The following is an 18,866-nucleotide window of genomic DNA, read 5'->3' as shown; positions in this document are numbered from 1 at the left end:
CTTGCTTGGCATTCCTTAGTTTCAGATCTTAAAGCAGTGTCAAAGAATGCCTGTAATTGCTGCCTACCCACTGAGATGAGTTTTCTTGTGACAAGCGAGATATTACTTAAATTTATTTTAGCTGTTCCATGGAAATTGCTGTATAACTCCAAGGTGGCATTATTGGTTCATACAGCAACGCAATTGCTGTGTGTATGCTCTGCAAAGAAACTGTGAAGGAAATAGGTATGTGTGTCATGAACCGTTAATAATAAATGAGGCAAAAGCAATCTCCTCTGCACATTTGCACATAATCATTTATATGTCCTGGCAGCAGTTGTGTGTGTTCCTGTAATTGTGCTTCCATAGCAGAGATTTCTGCACGTGGGTCTTTGCCCATCTGGGTTCCAGGACCTGTTCCAGCACAATGATGCAGTGGCCTCGTTTCTCTTCCTCTGGGCCTCAGTTTTCTCATTTGTAAAGTATAAGAACTAGATGGATTCTGAGGCCCCTTTGAGCCCCTGAACCAGTGCTGAGCGGGCTGTCCTGCCTGCCCACCCGGCCACGAGACAGGCCGGCTTGTTCCCGGGCTCTGGGGCAGAGCTGCAGAGTCAGAGCCTGCCTGCCAGGGTGACGGATTTATTTATCAAAATCGTAGCTTTTAAACACATTTCCTCTCAGTAAAAGCATCCCATCCCAAATAGTAATTTGTGTACAAAAATTTTAACAAATGATTCCTTGACTGAGGTTTTATTAAGGAGAAGCAAAGGTGCCAAAGCCTGGCTAATGGAGCACCCGATGATTTAAATCCATAAAAGGTGTTTTTAAGGCAGGGCTTGGCATCCTGCTCTTGACATCAGCCTTCTGACCTGTAAAAGGTGGAGGCACCGTCTCCAGACATCAGCCAGTCTCCTGAACACTTCTACTCTGAAATGGAACACGGTTTGGGGACCACGCATGCTTAGTGAATGGTGACATATTGACTTGAGTGCTGGCCTGGAGAACTTCTGGCCACTCACTGGCAGGAACAGCCCGACCCACTGCCCTTGGAAGAGACTCCGTGTCCTCTTTGGCATCCGCTGCCCACTGTGTCCCAAGCCTGGGTGCCCGTGACCAAGTCCTCTTCCTGGGGCTTTGGAGGAGTGGATGAAGCACCTGCGTTCACCCGTTCACTTCCTGTTCAGAGACCAGCTGAAAGACACAGGGAGCAGAGACCAAGTCATTAGCTCAACTGCTGGACAAAGCCAGCTTGGAGGATGTGACAAAGATAGCAGTCCCCGTGGTCCTGACACTCAGGCCTGAATTAGGCAGACAAACCGTGTACACAGGGACACAGCCCCCTGCATGGCTGGGGCTGGGCAGACCTGAAGACAGGGGCTCAATCTTTCTCCCCAGCGCGTAGCTACCTGACACATAACTCCCGAGCCCACCAGGAGAGGCTAGCGGAGTGGGCAGGCGCCCTCCATGAGGAAACCTGAGTTTAGGAAAAGAGAAGGAAGTGTCCCTCTGACCCCCCAGCACCATGCCAAGTTCTCTCAAACCCACAGCATAGATTTCCTCAGTTCTGACCTTACTGTGACAGCCCAGCCTCCTGTGGTCCCAGAGAGGGGACTTGAGTGTCTTCACCAGTAGCTACCTTGCTGTCTGTGTGTGGCGTCAATTCTGGGGCTGTGTTGGTGCACAGCGATTCCCTGAGAGATGCGTCCTCCTCCTCCGTCCGCTCACAGTCCTGCCCTGGCCACCCGGCCCAGCGCCCGGTGCACACCTGTTCTCTCGTGCACCTGTTCAGCCCGCACGTCTCGGCCCACCTGTCTGGGTCTTGTGGCTGGACATAGCACACGGCTGGTTTGCTTGAGCAATTTCTAAAAGGGAATGGGCTAATTATTTATGTTTACATTATATCCATTTACATTTATTGATATGAAAACTATATTTAGTCTTAGTTCTACCATTGTACAATATTTTTGTCTGAAAGCTTCCATTTCTATGCTTTGCTATTTGATCTACGTTTGTTCTGTGTATAGATGCTTGCCTGCGTCTGATTTCTTTCTGAAAATTTGGAAGTCATCTGTCTAAGTTAAGTCCTTCTCTTGGATATTTGATTGTCTTCAGAAAATTGATGTAAGGCCCAATTTGAATTTTACCTCAGGATGTGTTTGACAATATCTCCTGACTCTTTTAAAAATGAGGCAAGAGTCCCAGGACTGCCGTTTTCTCTGCCCGTCACACCTGCGCTTCAGCTGCCGTGGGCCTGGCGTGCTCGTCCGTTCAGGGCTGCCGGGCAGGGGCACCCGAGAGCGGGGCATTGGCAAGGAGCGGAGGTTGGTTTGTCCCACAGTTCTGCAGGCTGTGTAGGGAGCACGGTGCCAGCATCCGCTTCAGGTGACGGTGTCGGGAAGCTCCCGCCCACGGCAGAAGGTGAAGGGAGCAGCATCATGTCCTGTCGCGAGAGGAAGGACGTGAGAGAGAGGAGGGGCGCTGAGCTCTTGCAACAATCAGCTGTCCTCGGCACCAACAGCAGGACTCACCCATGCCTGCAAACAGGGCACCCAGCCGTTTGCAAGGGACCCGCCTCGGGACCCAAACACCTCCCGCCAGGGCCACCTCCAACACTGGGGATCGAATTTCAACCTGAGGTTTTGAGGGACAAATGTCCACACTGTAGCAATGATGCTTTTTTATAATGTGTGCTATGTTATAACATTTACACGTCATTCCATCACTGCAGGTCCCCTGCATTTTAGCTCTAGTCCTATTGCGGTGTTCTTGAGGCTTTCCCGTTGGCCTCTTGGTTTTCTGGGGTTCTCTCTCTCGTTGTTCCCCACCCCACCTCAAGAAGGATTCATACTAGCTACTATTTGAGTTCCTCTCTGTGCAAAAATTCAGTTTGTGTCATTTTCTTTTTGTGAGTTAAAGACAAGTAATTGGGGGGGTAACATCCTGGATCCAACTTTTATTTTCCTAAAACTTCTCTATAATGTGTTCTGATTTCCTTCATTGAATGTCGCTTTGGAGAAAGTCTGCAGCCAGCCTGCCAGCCCGAGCCCTCCACTCCAGGTGGCTTGTTTCTGTGGAAGGGAGGAGGCCTGCATACCAATCAGATGGTCAGACTCCTCCTTCACATTTAAAAAGCCGTTGTTGTTAACAGTTCATGCTCCAGGTTAATTACTCTGTGTCTACCTTTCCTAGCACATGTTGTACCCTTTAAATATACAGATTTAGATTGTTTCTTCATTGCATCTTTATTTATTTATTTATTTTTATTTATTTATTTATTTTGAGACAGTCTCACTCTGTTGCCCGGGCTAGAGTGAGTACCATGGCGTCAGCCTAGCTCACAGCAACCTCAAACTCCTGGGCTCAAGCGATCCTACTGCCTCAGCCTCCCGAGTAGCTGGGACTACAGGCATGCGCCACCATGCCCGGCTAATTTTTTCTATATATATTTTTAGCTGTCCATATAATTTCTTTCTATTTTTAGTAGAGACGGGGTCTCACTGTTGCTCGGGCTGGTCTCGAACTCCTGACCTCAAGCAATCCTTCCACCTCAGCCTCCTAGAGTGCTAGGATTACAAGCGTGAGCCACTGCGCCCAGCCTCATTACATCTTTAATAGTTGTCTTTTCTGTTCAGTTTCTCTAGAAATACTTATTATCCCTATGTTAATTAGTTCTGTCATCTTTCAGAGTTATACTTTTCTCTATCTATTGGTGGGCATGCTTTTAGTGGCAAAAAAAATAAAACCAACAGAAATGACTCAGTATGATGAAACACACAGTTGCCCCAAAGAGTTATGCAAATTCTGCTTCCAAATTGCATTCAAAAGAGTGTCCTCTCTCCTCTTTCTCCTTTCCTCCTGCAGTAGCAGGCCCTATGGCTGTCTGAGCTCCCGTGCTACCTCACTACAGTGCTGCCCCGGCAGTGGCAGGAGAAGTTAAATTTAGAAGGGGAAGGTCTCAGGTGAAGGGAGGGCAGAGGTGAACCCTCCCTTTTCTCTTTCCCTGGTGTACCCCGCCCCCCCCCCCCCCCGAGGTAGTCCACTGTATCATTATAACTGAGGTGAGAACAGAAGGGAGACCCTCTAGTCTTCTCCCGAGGCCAAAGTTAAGAAAGACAATTCCAACAATATCACAAATTCAAATTTTTTGACCACTTGTGGTTTTCAAAGCATTCTTTCTCTGGACTCTTACACTGGAACTCTGAATACATTGTCACTTAGAAATAGCTTGATGAGCACCATTTATTATAATGGTAGTATATTACATAAAATATATTAAACTATTAGGGTTATTGCTCAGGTACATATTGATGATTTGAACCAATAGTCTCACAAACTTAAAAATAAACCTTTGTTCAATCAAATGCTGGATATGACCTATATATCTAGATACTCAGAAAAAGCCTAAACATCAGTTGATATATCAGCAACTTATATAGGTATTGGAGTCAAGAAACATAAAACTGGTAGCTTAGGTCTGTTCACTCATCTTTGTAAGCATAATCATGAAGGTGATCATTTGATTTTTAGAGCTCTTTTAAAAACCAATGTTACTGAGAGGAATGAAATTAGCAAAGTTGCAGACTAGTAAACTCCAAGCCATCATTCTTACGTGGAACATCAGAAAATAACCAGAAACTGGCTGAACTAACCTCATAGGAGCTCTGGAAAATGGTCAAAGGTCCATAGCATCCAAGTAAATATCCAAGCAATAAAGAACCTCATTTCAAAATTATAGAAAATTTTATGGCATGTTTACATACCCTTTCCCCACTTCCTTTTTAGTGCAGTGTGGTCTTGGTCTGGAAGAGGTGGGAGCCTAGTTTCCAATTCCATCACTCAAACCAGAGAGAGAAGAGCAGACTTTACTTGCAGTGCTCTAAGCTATCTGGGGCTGCCTGAAGGACTGGTCTCTGTCTTGTCTAACTCAGATCTCAGGTGAAGAAAGCAGCCAGAAAAGCTTGTAGAAGCTGCAGGAAGACTACAGATGCCAGATGCCTGGGCAAGAGATAGCAGTAGAGAAATAAAATAGACCATATAAGCCACTGAGGAGAAGCTAGGATGAGACTTTTTGGGAAACTAAAATTTAAAAGACTTGTATATTAGGGAGTTGAGAAAGCAAGGTATAAGCCCATGGAAGACGTATGTTCAGAAAATAACCTGAGAAGACCTTGAGCTTTCAACTCAAGCCAATCTCTAGGCTCAGAGCACACCCAGTGAAGCAAGCAGTCATGGGCTTCCCCAGAAAAGAGTCAGCCTGGAAAGACTTGAAGAAGTGCCTATTCTTTTTTTAAATACTCACTTTTCAACAGAATATTATAAAGCATATAAAGAAATAGGAAAATATGGCTCTTTCAAGGGAAGAAAATAAATTATCAGAGATTGGCCATGAAGAAGTACATATATTGGGATTATTAGGAAAAGACTTTAAAATAACTATCTTAAATATGCTCAAAGAGCTGAAAAAATGGATAAAGGACTAAGAGAAGTCAGGAAAATAATATATGAACAAAGAGATAAAGAGGAACCAAATAGAAATTCTGGAGCTGGAAATACAATTACTGAATTGAAAAATTCCTTAGTGGAGCTTAGCAAAAGATTTGAGCAAGCAGAAGAAAGAATCAGCAAATGTAAAGACAGGAAAATTTAAATTGCTTTTTTTTTTTTTTTTTGAGACAGAGTCTCACTCTGTTGCCCAGGCTAGAGTGCCATGGCATCAGCCTAGCTCACAGCAACCTCCAACTCCTGGCTCAAGTGATCCTCCTGCCTCAGTATCCCGAGTAGCTGGGACTACAGGCATGTGCCACCATGCCCAGCTAATTTTTTCTGTATATTTTTAGTTGTCCAGCTAGTTTCTTTCTATTTTTAGTAGAGATGGGGTCTCACTCTTGCTCAGGCTGGTCTCAAACTCCTGAGCTCAAACGATCTACTCACCTCGGCCTCCCAGAGTGCTAGGATTATAGGCGTGAGCCACTGCACCTGGCCAGGAAAATTTAAATTCTTGAGTTTGAGAAGTAGAAAGAAAAAAGTAGAAAAAAAGTAAACAGAGCTTAAGGGATTTTTGGGATAACATCAAGCTGGACAATATATACATTATGTGAGTCCCAATGGAAAAGAGAGAAAGAAAGGGTCAGAGAGATTATTTTAAAAATTATGGCTGAAAACTTTCCAAATTTGATGAAAGATATGAATCTACAGGTCAAAGAATCTCAGCAAACTTCAAGTAGAATAAATCTAGTGAGACCCACACTGTGGCATATTTTAATCAAACTGTCAATAGACAATGACAAAGAGGAAGTCCTGAAAATGGTAAAAGAAAAGTGTTATGTTGTATACAAGAGATACTTCATAAGATTATTCATGAATTTTTTAGCAGAAAACTTGCATACCAGAAGATAGTGGAGAGATATAGTAAAATGCTGAAAAGAAAAATAACTGTCAATCAAGAACTCTATATTGAGCAAAACTGTCCTTTCTAAAATGAAACAGAAATTAAGAAATTCAAAGGGAAACAAAAGCTAAAAGAATTGATTACCCTAAAAGAAATGCTAGAGAGACAGAGTTCTTAAAGTTGAATTGAAAGGATACTAGATAGCAACTCAAAGCCATATGGAGATATAAATATCTCTGGTAACATAAGTACCTGGGAAGGTATAATAACCAGTTTTATCATAATTTTTGTTTTTAACTCAACTGTATATTTTCTACAGAATTGAAAGACAAATGCAGGCCAGGCACGGTGGCTCATGCCTGTAATCCTAGCACTTTAGGAAGCTAAGGCAGGAAGACTACTTAAGGCCAGGAGTTTCAGATCAGCCTGAGCAAAGGCAAGACCCCATCTTTACCAAAAAATACAAAAATTATTCAGGCATGGTGAAATGTGCCTGTAGTCCCAGCTACTTGGGAGGCTGAGGCAGGAGGATCACTTGAGCCCAGGAGTTGAAGGTTGCAGTGAGCTATGATGACATCACTGCACTGTAGACTGGGTGACAGAGTGAGACTCTGTCTCAAAAAAAAAAAAAAAAAAGAAAAGAAAAAAAGGACAAATGCATAAAAATAATTAATTATATATTTATGTTAGTGGGTTCACAATGTTCACAATGTATATAGATGTAATTTGTGATATCAATAGCACGGGAGGAAGGGACTGTATAGGAATAAAGTTTTTGTATGTGATTGAAGTTAAGTTGGCATCAATTAGATTGTAATAAATTTAGAATGTTATATCTAATCCCATGATAACCAAAAGGAAATATCTATAGAATATACACAGAAAGAAATAAAAGGGGAATCAAGACAAATTACTAGAAAAAAATAATCAAACACAGTAAGGCAGTAATGGAGACAATGAGGGACACAAAAACTATAAGACACATAAGAAACAAATAACAAAAAGGCAAAAGTAAGTCCTTCCTCTCTTCCTTTAAATGTAAACATATTAAACTCCCCAATCAAAAGGCATAGACTGGCAGAATGGATTAAGAAACAACAACCACAAAACCAGGATTCAACTATATGTTACCTGCAAGAAACTTACTTTAGTTCTATGGGCACATATAGGTTGAAAGTTACAGGATGCAAAAAGATATTCCATGGAGGTTGTAATCAATGGAGAGCTGTGGTGGCTATATTAATATAAAAATATATAATTTCAGTAAAAAAACTGTTAGAAAAACAAAGGCATTATATATTGACAAAGGGTTAATGTACACTGGGGAGATATAACAATTATAAATATATATGAAACAAACACCAGTGCTCCAAAATCTATGAAGCAAACATTGACAAAAATAAATTGATAGATTGTTTTACAATAGTAGTTGTAGATGTCAATATTCTACTTTCAGTAATAAACAGAACAACCAGACAGAAAACCAATAAGAAAATAGATGACTTCAATAACATTATAAACTGGTGGGATCTACCAGACATGCACAGAACATCTCTCTCCCAATAACAGCAGAGCACACATTTTTCTCAAGATTATATGGAATATTCTCTAGATTAGACCATATGTTAGGCCATAAAACAAATCATAATTAGTTTAAAAAGATCAAAATCATACAAAGTATCTTTTATGATACAAATGGATAGAAACTGGAAAACAACAATAGAAGTAAAACCAGAAAATATGTGAAATTTAAATGACACACTCTTAAACCACCAGTGTATCAAAAAAGAAATAAAAAAGGAAATTAGAAAATGCTTGAACTCAAATAAAAATGAAACACAACACACCAACATTTATGGGATATAGTGAAAGCAGTGCTAATAGAGAAAATTATAGCTATAAACACATCAAAAAGAAAGAAAGATTTTAAATTAATAATCTGACTTTCCACTTTAAGGAACTAGAAAAAGAAGAGCAGACTAAACCCAAAACTAGAAGAAGGAAGGAAGTAATAAATATTAGAGAGGAGACAGGTAGAATAGAAAAACAGAGCAAATCAACAAAATCATGACTGACTCATTGAAAAGATCAATAAAATTTACAAAGATTTAGCTGGATTCACTAATAAGACATGAGAAAAGGCTAAAACTTTTAAAATCATAAATAAAGTGGGGGAAATTCCATTTCATAAAAATGAACAACTTTTGGGTATTAAAGGTCAAAGGTCACTCACTATCAACAGAGTGAAAAGGCAACACAAAGAATGGGAGAAAATATTTGCAAATCATGCATCTGATAAAGGATGATTATCTAGATTATACAAAGGACTACAACTCAACAACAATAAAATTATTAAGAAATGATCAAAGAGCTTGAATAGACATTTCTCCAAAGAAGATACACAAATTGCCAACAAGAACATGAAAAGATGTTTAACATCACTGATAATTAGGGAAATACAAATCAGAACCACAGTGAGACATCACTTCACATCCATTAGGATGACTAATAAAACAAAAAAGAAAACAATGTGTTGTTGAGGATGTAGAGAATGGTTGGTGGGAAGTTAAAACGGTGCAGTATGGTAGTTTCTCAAAAAATTAAAGATATTATTACCATATGATCCAGCAATTCCACTTCTGGGTATACACCCAAAAGAATTAAAAGCAGGGACTCAGATATTTATACACCAACATTCATACCAGCATTATCACAACAGCTAAAGGTAGAAACAACCCAAATGTTCTCTTACAAATGAGTGGATAAGCAAATGTGGTATTATACATATGATGGAGTATTATCCATACTTAAAAAAGAATGAAATTCCGATGCATGCTACAATGTGGATAAACCTTAAAAAATGCAAAGTGAAATAAGCCAGACAAAAGAAAAAATATTATATGATTCCATTTATACGAAGCACTTAGAATAGTCAAGTTCATAGAGACAGGAAATAGAACAGCAGTTTACTGGGGATAAGAGGAAGGGGAGATGGATAGTTATTGTTTAATGGATACAAAGTTTCAGTTTGGGATAATAAAAAAGTTCTAGAGATGGGAGTGGTGATGGTTTCACTATTATGTGAGTGTACTTTTACTTATTTGTACATTTGAAAATGGTTAAAAGAGTAGATTTTCTATTACATATGTTTTACCATAACAAATGTTTTTAAAGTTCATGCTAAATTTAATACATTATCAATTTTGAACATTTTCACAATAACAGATTTCTCATCACAATCTCCAGAATGATCTTCCAGAAAAATATATTCAGTGCATGTTTTAGGAAACCTAGTCTCCCTTAATGCACTTCTTACTTGCTCCAAGTACCCTTAAGTAAGTAACTAACATTCACTCTTGCTTTCACACTGGCGCCATCTGAGCCCACGCGCGCTGTCTCCTGAGAACAGATGCTTCCGGGGAAAGCTCTTCCGCGCCTCCTCTCCCACGTGTCAGCGTTAGAGTTCTGACATCCAGACTCTCCTCTTTATCTGTGATGACACTTACTTGCTTCTCCAACTGCTTAGCTGTTTCATTAATGTTAAAAATTCCTTAATATTAAAAAACTATGGAGAAGAGAGTAAATATCTAGAATATCCAAGTCTTTCCAATTACTTACTAGTGGTACCAAGACCTACCCAGCAAGCCATGAACTTGAGAATATGTCTGTGTCTTCCTTCTCCATTCTCAGGCCTTGGGCAGTCTATGTCCCTAAGCATAATTCTCCCTGGCTTCTCCCTTGCTCCTGTCACTGCCTCTTTCAGACCTTCCTCTCTCCCGGCTGAGATCCTGATGTCTCACTTGTCCCCCTGCCTCTAATCCCTTCCCCTCAATCCACTTCTCAGCTCCTGGAGGCCCAGAAAACAGTCTGTCCAAACGAGATAAACATCCCAGCAGCCTGTGGAAAAGATGTCTTTGAAAAATAATGCGTTTCTGTAGCCAGAAAGTGTAGAGAGATGTCAGAGAACAAGGATAGGTTAAAGAGACATATGTTTCTTTTCACAAGGAGAGAGACAGGGAAAAAAAGGCCAAAGCAATTAGAACCTCTGGGTGTGGTAGAAGCAGGGGTGGAGGGACAATATTATCAAGGTCATGGTGCAAAACAGAGGCAAATTAATTTACAGTAAACATGAAGACATCAAACGGTGCTCTCTCCAGTGTCTAGTCTCCCTCTTCTTTGGGTCCCAATTCACTTTGGTGTCCCTTGGCCATTGAGGGGCAGATGCGTTCCAGTCTGCCTGGGTCTGTGTGGTGTGTGGCCGGGCAGGTGCGCCCGCGACTCCGGCGGTCAGCAGTGGGAAGCCCACCTGCCACACTTGCCACGCCCTCTAATACCAGCACCAACAGCAATGATAGTGCTATTTTGTTCTCTTCTTGACTTCTGTATATTCTTTTTTGTGGTAAAATTCACATAACATAAAACTTACCATGTTAACCATTTTTAAGTATGTTCATCAGTGGCATTAAGTACATTCACCTTGCTGGACAGCCATCAACGCCTCCATCTCCAAAACTCTCTTCATCTTGCAAAACTGAAACTCAGTACCAATTAAACACTAACTCCTTGTTCTCCCCTCAGTGAACTATAATTCTAATTTCTGTCTCTGTGAATTTGACTATTCTAGGAACCTCATACAAGTGGAATCACACCGTATTTATCTTTTTGTGACTGGCTTATTTCACTTGATATAATGTCCTCAAGGTTCATTCATGTTGTAGTCTGGGTCAGAATTTCCTTCCCTCGTAAGGCTGAACAATACTCCTGTCTATGTATAGAACACATTTTGCTTATCCATTCATCTGTCCATGGACGTTTGGGCTGTTTCCACCTTTTGGTGATTGCAAATAATGCTGCTCTGGACATCGGTGTAGAAATATAGCAAATGATATGCTCAAGTCCCTGCTTTCAGCTCTTTTGAGTATATACCCAGAAGTGGAATTGGTGGATCATATGGTAAATCTATGTTTGATTTTTTTGAGGAAACATCATACTGTTTTTCATGGTGGCTGAACCATTTTGTGTTCCCACCAATAGTTCCCCACATCCTCACCAACAGTTATTTTCTGCTTTTTTAAAAAATAGTAGCCATCCTAATAGATGTGAAGTGGTTTTGATTTGCATTTCCCTGATGATTAGTGATATTGAGCATCTTTTCATGTGCTTATTGGCCATTTGTATATCTTCCTTGGAGAAATGTCTATTCAAGTTATTTGCCCATTTTTTAAATCCTTTGTTGTCGTTGTTTGGTGGGGATAAGACCACTGGGGCTTAGGGACCCCATTTCTGAGGCTGTGGCAGGAGAGGAGGTGAAGGGTTGCCGCCTGGGCAGGAGCCAGAGATAAGGGCAGGAGTTAACTGCCCAGCTGGGGGACATTCCAGTGATCTGGGAGCACAGCAATGCAGACTCCTATCTTAAAGCCTGAGGGACCTCATCCTAAAAAGCCATGGAGTGACTTGATGTGAAAGCCACCCACGACTGTAGAGGAAGATTGGAAAATGTCAGCCCGGGAGAAGGGACCCAGGCTCCAATTCTTAAAAACACCAGGTTGAGCTCCTTCCCTCCCCTTTCTCAGTAGAACGCCTCAGTTAATGGAGAGCTGACCTCCCTGTAAGAAGTACTAATCTCTTTGTTCCTCAATCAAATGGGCCACAGATGCTGAGTTCAGAGATCCTATCTGTACACACCTTAAGGCGCAGTTGTGCTGAGTAACGAGCTATGTGTTCCTGCTTCTATAGATGAAAGAGTAATTAGCTAAGGCATCTTGTGACTATTAGGGGAGACTTGAAACTTCTACACATCGTAACCCACAAGCTTTTCACGTGAAATCATTGTCATCTATAGCACGAAAAAGAGAATAAAAGCGGGTGCTGGACTTCAGTCAGTGCCACTTGGCTCACGGGAATGCTGGTGCTCCCCTGAGTTCCCCACACCCTTTCACCTTACTTTTTGTGCCCATGTCTTTGTCTTTCCCATCTCTTGCAGCACACACTGCCCGGGGACCCAGTTATATTGGGGGCATTGCAAACCCCCAATAGTTGTTTAGGTATAGGAGTTCTGTATATTCTAGATATTAAGCCTTTATCAGATGTGTGATTTTCAAATATTTTCTCCCATTCTGTGTACTACCTTTTCATCTGTTAATTGTGTCCTGATGCACCGAGTTTTTAGTTCTGATATAGTCAATTTATCTACTTTTATTTTATTGCCTATACTTTTGATGTCATATATTTTGGTGTCATTGCTAAATCTAATGTCATGACATTTTTCTTTTATGTTGTCTTTTTTCCCAAATACTTCTTCTGTTCCTTCTCTCTTTGTTCTTCTGGTATTCCTGCTATGTATAGGTTATTCTTTTTGCGCTCCTCTCACCGTCCTTGGCTATTTAGTTCTGTTTTCTTCAGTCTTTGTTCTCTTTGCTTTCAGTTTTGGAAGTTTCTACTGTCATGTCTTTGTCAGGACAAGGCCCTTCAGCCCCTAAAAGTTTGTTAATGAAAAAAAACCCTGGCCGGGTGCGGTGGCTCACGCCTGTAATCCTAGCTCTCTGGGAGGCCGAGGTGGGTGGATCACTCGAGGTCAGGAGTTCGAGACCAGCCTGAGCAAGAGCGAGATCCTGTCTCTACTAAAAAAAAAATACAAATAAATTATCTGGCCAACTAAAAATATATATAGGAAAAATTAGCCGGGCATGGTGGCGCATGCCTGTAGTCCCAGCTACTTGGGAGGCTGAGGCAGTAGGATCGCTTAAGCCCAGGAGTTTGAGGTTGCTGTGAGCTAGGCTGACGCCACGGCACTCACTCTAGCCAGGCAACAGAGCAAGACTCTGTCTCAAAAAAAAAAAGGAAAAAAAAGAAAAAAAACCCAAACTGTAAAATGATTTAAAGAGGTTTATTTTAAGCTGATATGTGTGATTGCAGGCCCAGAGCATGTGGCCTCAAGAGGTCCTGAGAAAATGTGCCCCAAGAGGCCAGGTTATAGTTTGGTTTCATACATTCATGGAGATAGGAATTATACATAAAATCATAAATCAATATATGGAAAGTGTACATTGTTTTGGCCCAAAAAGGTGGGACATGTTGAAGCAGGGTTAAAAGAGTTTTTGGTTTGTAATTGGCTTTAAGCAAAAATAAAAAACTAAAAATAAATAAAAAAAATAATACAAAAATAAAGATTTTTCTAAAGCCTTGAACTGTTTTCAGTTAAGATAAGGAACTCTGTTAATCGGAAAAGCCCCTGCACATATACCAACTCAAGTGATCTGTTAGGTAGATTGATGAACTGCAGATAATTTTAACCTTTGTCACACCTGGTTGTAGGTCTTAATAATTTAGTGTCTTATTGTCCTAGGTGTAGCCACCTCCCTTCCCTTTGTGGTCAGAAACTCAGGTTTTTCTGGGGTCCCCTTGGCCAAGAGGGGTTTGTTCAGTCAGAAGCAGGGGGCTTAGGATTTTATTTTAGTTCACAGCTTTGCTGAAAAATCACTGACATGAGGCTGATTGACTAACAGGAGAGAAGGGCATATGTATTTATTTAATGTTGTAAAAAGAAAACTGAAGTCTCAGGGCCACCCCCTCAATTCTTTATGCAAAAGAGAAGGTAAAGGCCTCAGGCACCTGTGAAGAGCTGGCCCCACAGATCATTCATTAAGGAAATTCTTTGCTAACCTCCCATAAGCAAGGATGTGCAAATTGTACCTATGTGTAACACCTAAAACCAAAGCCTATCTGATTCCACACTAATAATTAATTACAGGTTTATCTTACAGGTAACAAAACAGGAGATAAGACAGAATTGGACATTCTTCCACTTACCCAGGGCCATCTACGTAATTGGTATAATTGATGTTTCCTTCACTCTCTTATTTATGTAAAATGTAAATTTCTTGGGGCTCACAAGAATATAACCAATACCTACTCAGCCTCCCCCACTTCCTCTTTCCTTCTCTCTGTATGCCTTTAAAATGATGAAGTTTCCAACTTCTCCTTTAGAAAAACAGCCACAACTTGTCTGCAGTTCATGGTTTTCCCAGGAGCATCCTCAAAATCTCTTGGCTTAATAAACCTCCATTGATTGAGATTTTTGCCTCAGTCACTTACTTGGGTCAACAATGTGTATACCTGGGAGCCTTCAGAATGAAGACGCAACCTCCCAATGACGTAAAGAAGTTTATAAAGAATGGGGACTTGAATTGTGGCAAAACAGACTTTAGTGGCAAGATAAGTGATGGGAGGTGGAAAGGCAGAGGCGTGGCTAGCAAAGTTAGTCTTGTTATGTAGATGAAACCTTACAGAAAGAATAGATAGTAAATGTTTCTTTTTAGACCTTTTAAAGGTGTCATACTCCGTTAATTTTTCCTAGATTGGATAAGGAAAGACTGGGCTGCTTTAATGCAGATTGTCTACAGATGCAAATTTCCCCTACAAAAGACAGTTTTTCAGGGTTACTTCTGTCTGCAGGATCTGTGGCAGCCATCTCAAAATATACCAAAGAAATATATTTTAAGGTAAAATATTCTGATTTTCTTCATCCTCAACTCAGAGATTCTTTCCTGAACTGTACCCTATCTCCTAATGAGCTCATGAAAGGCACTCTTTATCTCTGCTACATTTTTAATCTCTAGTATTTCTTTTTAGTTCTTTCCTAGGATTTTTATCTCCCTGCTTACATTGCCCATCTATTCTTGCATGTTGTGTACTTTGTCCATTAAAACCTTTAGCATATTATTTAAAGTCATGTTACAGCCTTACCAGGTTCATTGCTGCTCAAGAGGAAACCAATACACCGAGCCAGCAGGGGCTATAGCAGAGAAAGAGTTTAATATTACAGGTGCCATTCAAGGAGACAGGAAGAAGTTCTCAAATCCATTTCCCCAAGAATTTTGGAGAAAGGGTTTTCAAAGAAAGTTTGGTGAACAAAGGGCTAGGCAATTGGGCCTGCTAATTGGCTGAGCTTGGGGTGGAAACTTTTTGGGTTTTTGCTGAGTCAGTTCTTGGGTGGAGGTTACAAGACCAGTGGGGACAGTTCCTTGGTATGGACCACTGGTCTGGGTGGGTCAGCTGTTCCACTGCAATGCAGGGCCTGGAAGATGTTGTTACTAAAAGTCTGGGACTTGTCCCTGAGGCTGCATCAGAGAATGATGTGGTTTGAGAAGAAGGAAAGGGAGGTTTATTAATTTGCCAGCAAATGAAGTAAAAGGCAGACTCGTGTCTTAAAGTACTAATTTTCCTAACTATAAGCAGAAATACAGAGCTTTTAAAAGGAGGGTTTTCAGCTTCAGGCTATTGCTGTTTAACTGTAGTTGATGATTCTGGTCTGTCCCATGTCTGGAGAAGACAATCTGTGGCCTCCACCAGGGCCTCTGCCTGAACAGTTCCATTGACCCAACTCCTGTGGTGCAAGGAACAAAGGACATTCCCCTGCCCCTCTGGACCACTGCCTGAGGCAGAGATGCAGGTTTTAATTCCAAAAAGAATGGGCGAGTTTTAAAGAGACAGCTCATAAAACGCTTTGCCCTTTTTCAGGCTATTCTCTCTGGTAAAATACCTCTAAAAGTAGCCTTAGGTTTCACAAAGGTGATGTTATCTATGGGAGCAATGAAAAAAGCTAAGAATCTTTATGACTATCAGCTATGTGACTCCTGAGTACTAAGTGATTAATTATAGGGAAGGAAGGTGGTTATATATATGTGTGTGTGTGCATATATATATCAATTTCCCCTACCACTGTTTCCACCTTGTGGCCTTGGACTAATTTTTTAAAGGATGGTTTCAGTAGTTTTAAATTATCTGTCCAATAATTCCAACATTCCTGCCATGTTTGGTTCTGATACTTTGTCTCTTGAAATTGTTTTTTTTTTTTTTTGCTTTTTAGTATATCTTGTAATTTTTTAGTGATAGTGTGACATGATGTACTAGGTAAAAGGAACTGTAATAAATAGGCATTTATTAATATGGTGGTGAGCTGTGGGAGAAAGGGCAGTGTTCCATAGTCCTATGATTAGGGCTCAGTCTTTTAGTGAGCCTATGCCTCTGGGCTGAGAACTTTACAAATGTTTCTCATTTTTTTCTTCCTTCCCCTAGATGGGACAGGATGGCTAGAGTGGGCTAGAGTTGGGTATTTTCCTCCCCCATGTGAACTAAAATAAAATCTTAAGACCTCTAGCTGACTGAATGGACCCCCTCTTGGCCAAGGGGACCCCAGAAATACCCTAAAGCTGAGCTGCTGGCCATGAGAAAGGAGGTCAGACATGCCTCGTCATGCTTCCTTTGCTTCTTGGAGATGTCCTTTGTAACTCATTAGCATGCCTAAGGCTGTGCAAGACAAAGCTTAAACCATACCTGCAGGTCCTCAATTTACTCAACAGATCACTTGACTCTCAGTACATGTCTGGCGACTTGTCTCTGATTAACAGACTTCCTTATCTTAACTTAAAACATTTTGAGCCTTTAGACAAAGCTTCATTTCTTTAACCAATTATAAATCAAAGAATTCTTAAACCCACCTATAGCCTGTAATCTCCCACTTTGAGATGTCCCACCTTTTTGGGTCAAACCAATGCCCGCCTTCCATGTACTGATTTATGACTTTATGTATAATTCCTGTCTTCCTGAAATGTATGAAATGAAACTGTAACCCAACCACGGCAAGACTATTCGCTCAAGGCTTCTTGGGCATGGCTCTCGGGGCCATGGTTGCACATATTTGCCTCCGAATAAACCTCTTTAAATTATTTTATGGAGTTTGGGCTCTTTTCCATGGACACCCATGTGGAAGACTAGAGGCTGGAGTGGGGTATTTTCCTTTCCTCTGGTCAATTAGGCTCTGACAATACCCCAGCAGGTTAGGCTCTGGTTAGCTAGTTTCTTCTGAGGACAGGACTTATTAGGAGGAACAAATGCTCTGGTGTATTTCAAAATGAGTCCTGTTCCCCTCTCCAGTGCTGGAAGCACAAGGTGTTTCCCTGATGTTTAATGTGGGAACCCGGCTGGGCTCCTGGGGGTAAATGTTATGTTATTGTGGGGACTCACTCTATGACTGAACCCTCCTGAAATTTTTAACTGTCAGAGTCACACATATTGACTGTCTGGAAGTTTATCAATTGCAGTTCAGGTTCTCCACTCCGGCACAGGTTCCAGTAGTAGTTTCCCTCTTGTGTCTTTGCTCTGGTAAGCTCTGGCTCCTCATGTTTGCCTACCTGTCTTGCCTATCTTGGGGCAGTGGTTTTCCCTGTGTCCTCTTCTCTCTTTCAGATCCAAGAAGAGTTACTGACTTTTCAGTCTTCAGATTTTTACTTGTTAGGATGGAGGGAGTTTAAGCTCCTTACATGCTGAACCAGAAACTGGAATTTCTTTCTCTATATTTTCTTGCACAAAGTTTATACTTTCAGTTCTTATGGTTAGATCTTTGATCTGTTTAGTTAATCTTTGTATATGGTATAAGGTAACGGTTAAACTTTATGCTTTTGCATGTGGATATGTATTTTCCCAACACCATTTGTGGAAACACTATCCTTTCCCTATTGCATGGTCTAGGCACCCTTGTCAAAAATCATTTGATCATATGTGGAGGGATTTTTTTCTGGGGTCTCTAACTATTCTATTGGTCTATACATTTGTCTTTATGCCAGTATCACAGTGTTTTGATTACTGTAGCTTTGTAGTAAGTTTTGAAATCAAGAAGTGTGATTCTTCCACTTTTGTTCTTCTTTTTCAAGATTATTTTGGCTATTTAGGCTCTCTTGAGGTTTCATACAAAAATTAAGATGAATTTCTACAAAAAAAATTGTTGAGATCTTGATAGGAATTGCACTGAATCTATGGGTAGCTTTGTATACATTGACATCTTACCAATATTAGGTCTGTCCATCCCTAAACATGGAACACTTTCCATTTATTTGTATCTTGTCAAATTTCTTTTAGCAATTTTTCATAGGTATCAATGTATGGGACTTTGGCCTTCCCAGTTAAGTTTATTTCTAAGTTATTTATTCCTTTTGTACTATTATAAATGGAATTTTAACTTCCTTTTCAGATTGTTCATTGTTAGTGCATAGAAATGCAACTGATTTCATATGTTGATTTTGTTATCCTGCAACTTTGTCGAATTCATTTATTAGTGTTAACAGTTTACACACTCTCTCTCTCTCTCTCTGTGTGTGTGTTTGTAATCTGTAGAGTTTTCTACAACTAAGACCATGGCATCTGTGAACAGAGATAATTTTGCTTCGTCCTCTCAAATTTGGATTTTATATCTTTTGCTTGCCTAATTGCTCTGGCTAGGAATTCTATACTGTTTTGAATAGAAGTGGCAATAGTGGGAATTTTTGTCTTGGTCCTTATCTTAGGAAAAAAGTTTCAGTCCTTCATAACTGAGTATGATGTTAGCTGTGGGCTTTTGACATATGGCCTTTATTGGGTTGAGGTGGTTTCCATATGTTCCTAATTTATTGAGCGTTTTTTTGTCATGAAAGGGTGTTGAATTTTGTCAAATGCCTTTTTCCCC

Source organism: Lemur catta, chromosome 10 (assembly GCF_020740605.2).
Source record: "Lemur catta isolate mLemCat1 chromosome 10, mLemCat1.pri, whole genome shotgun sequence".
NCBI classification, from domain to species: Eukaryota; Metazoa; Chordata; class Mammalia; order Primates; family Lemuridae; genus Lemur; species Lemur catta.
This window is presented reverse-complemented; position numbering follows the sequence as displayed.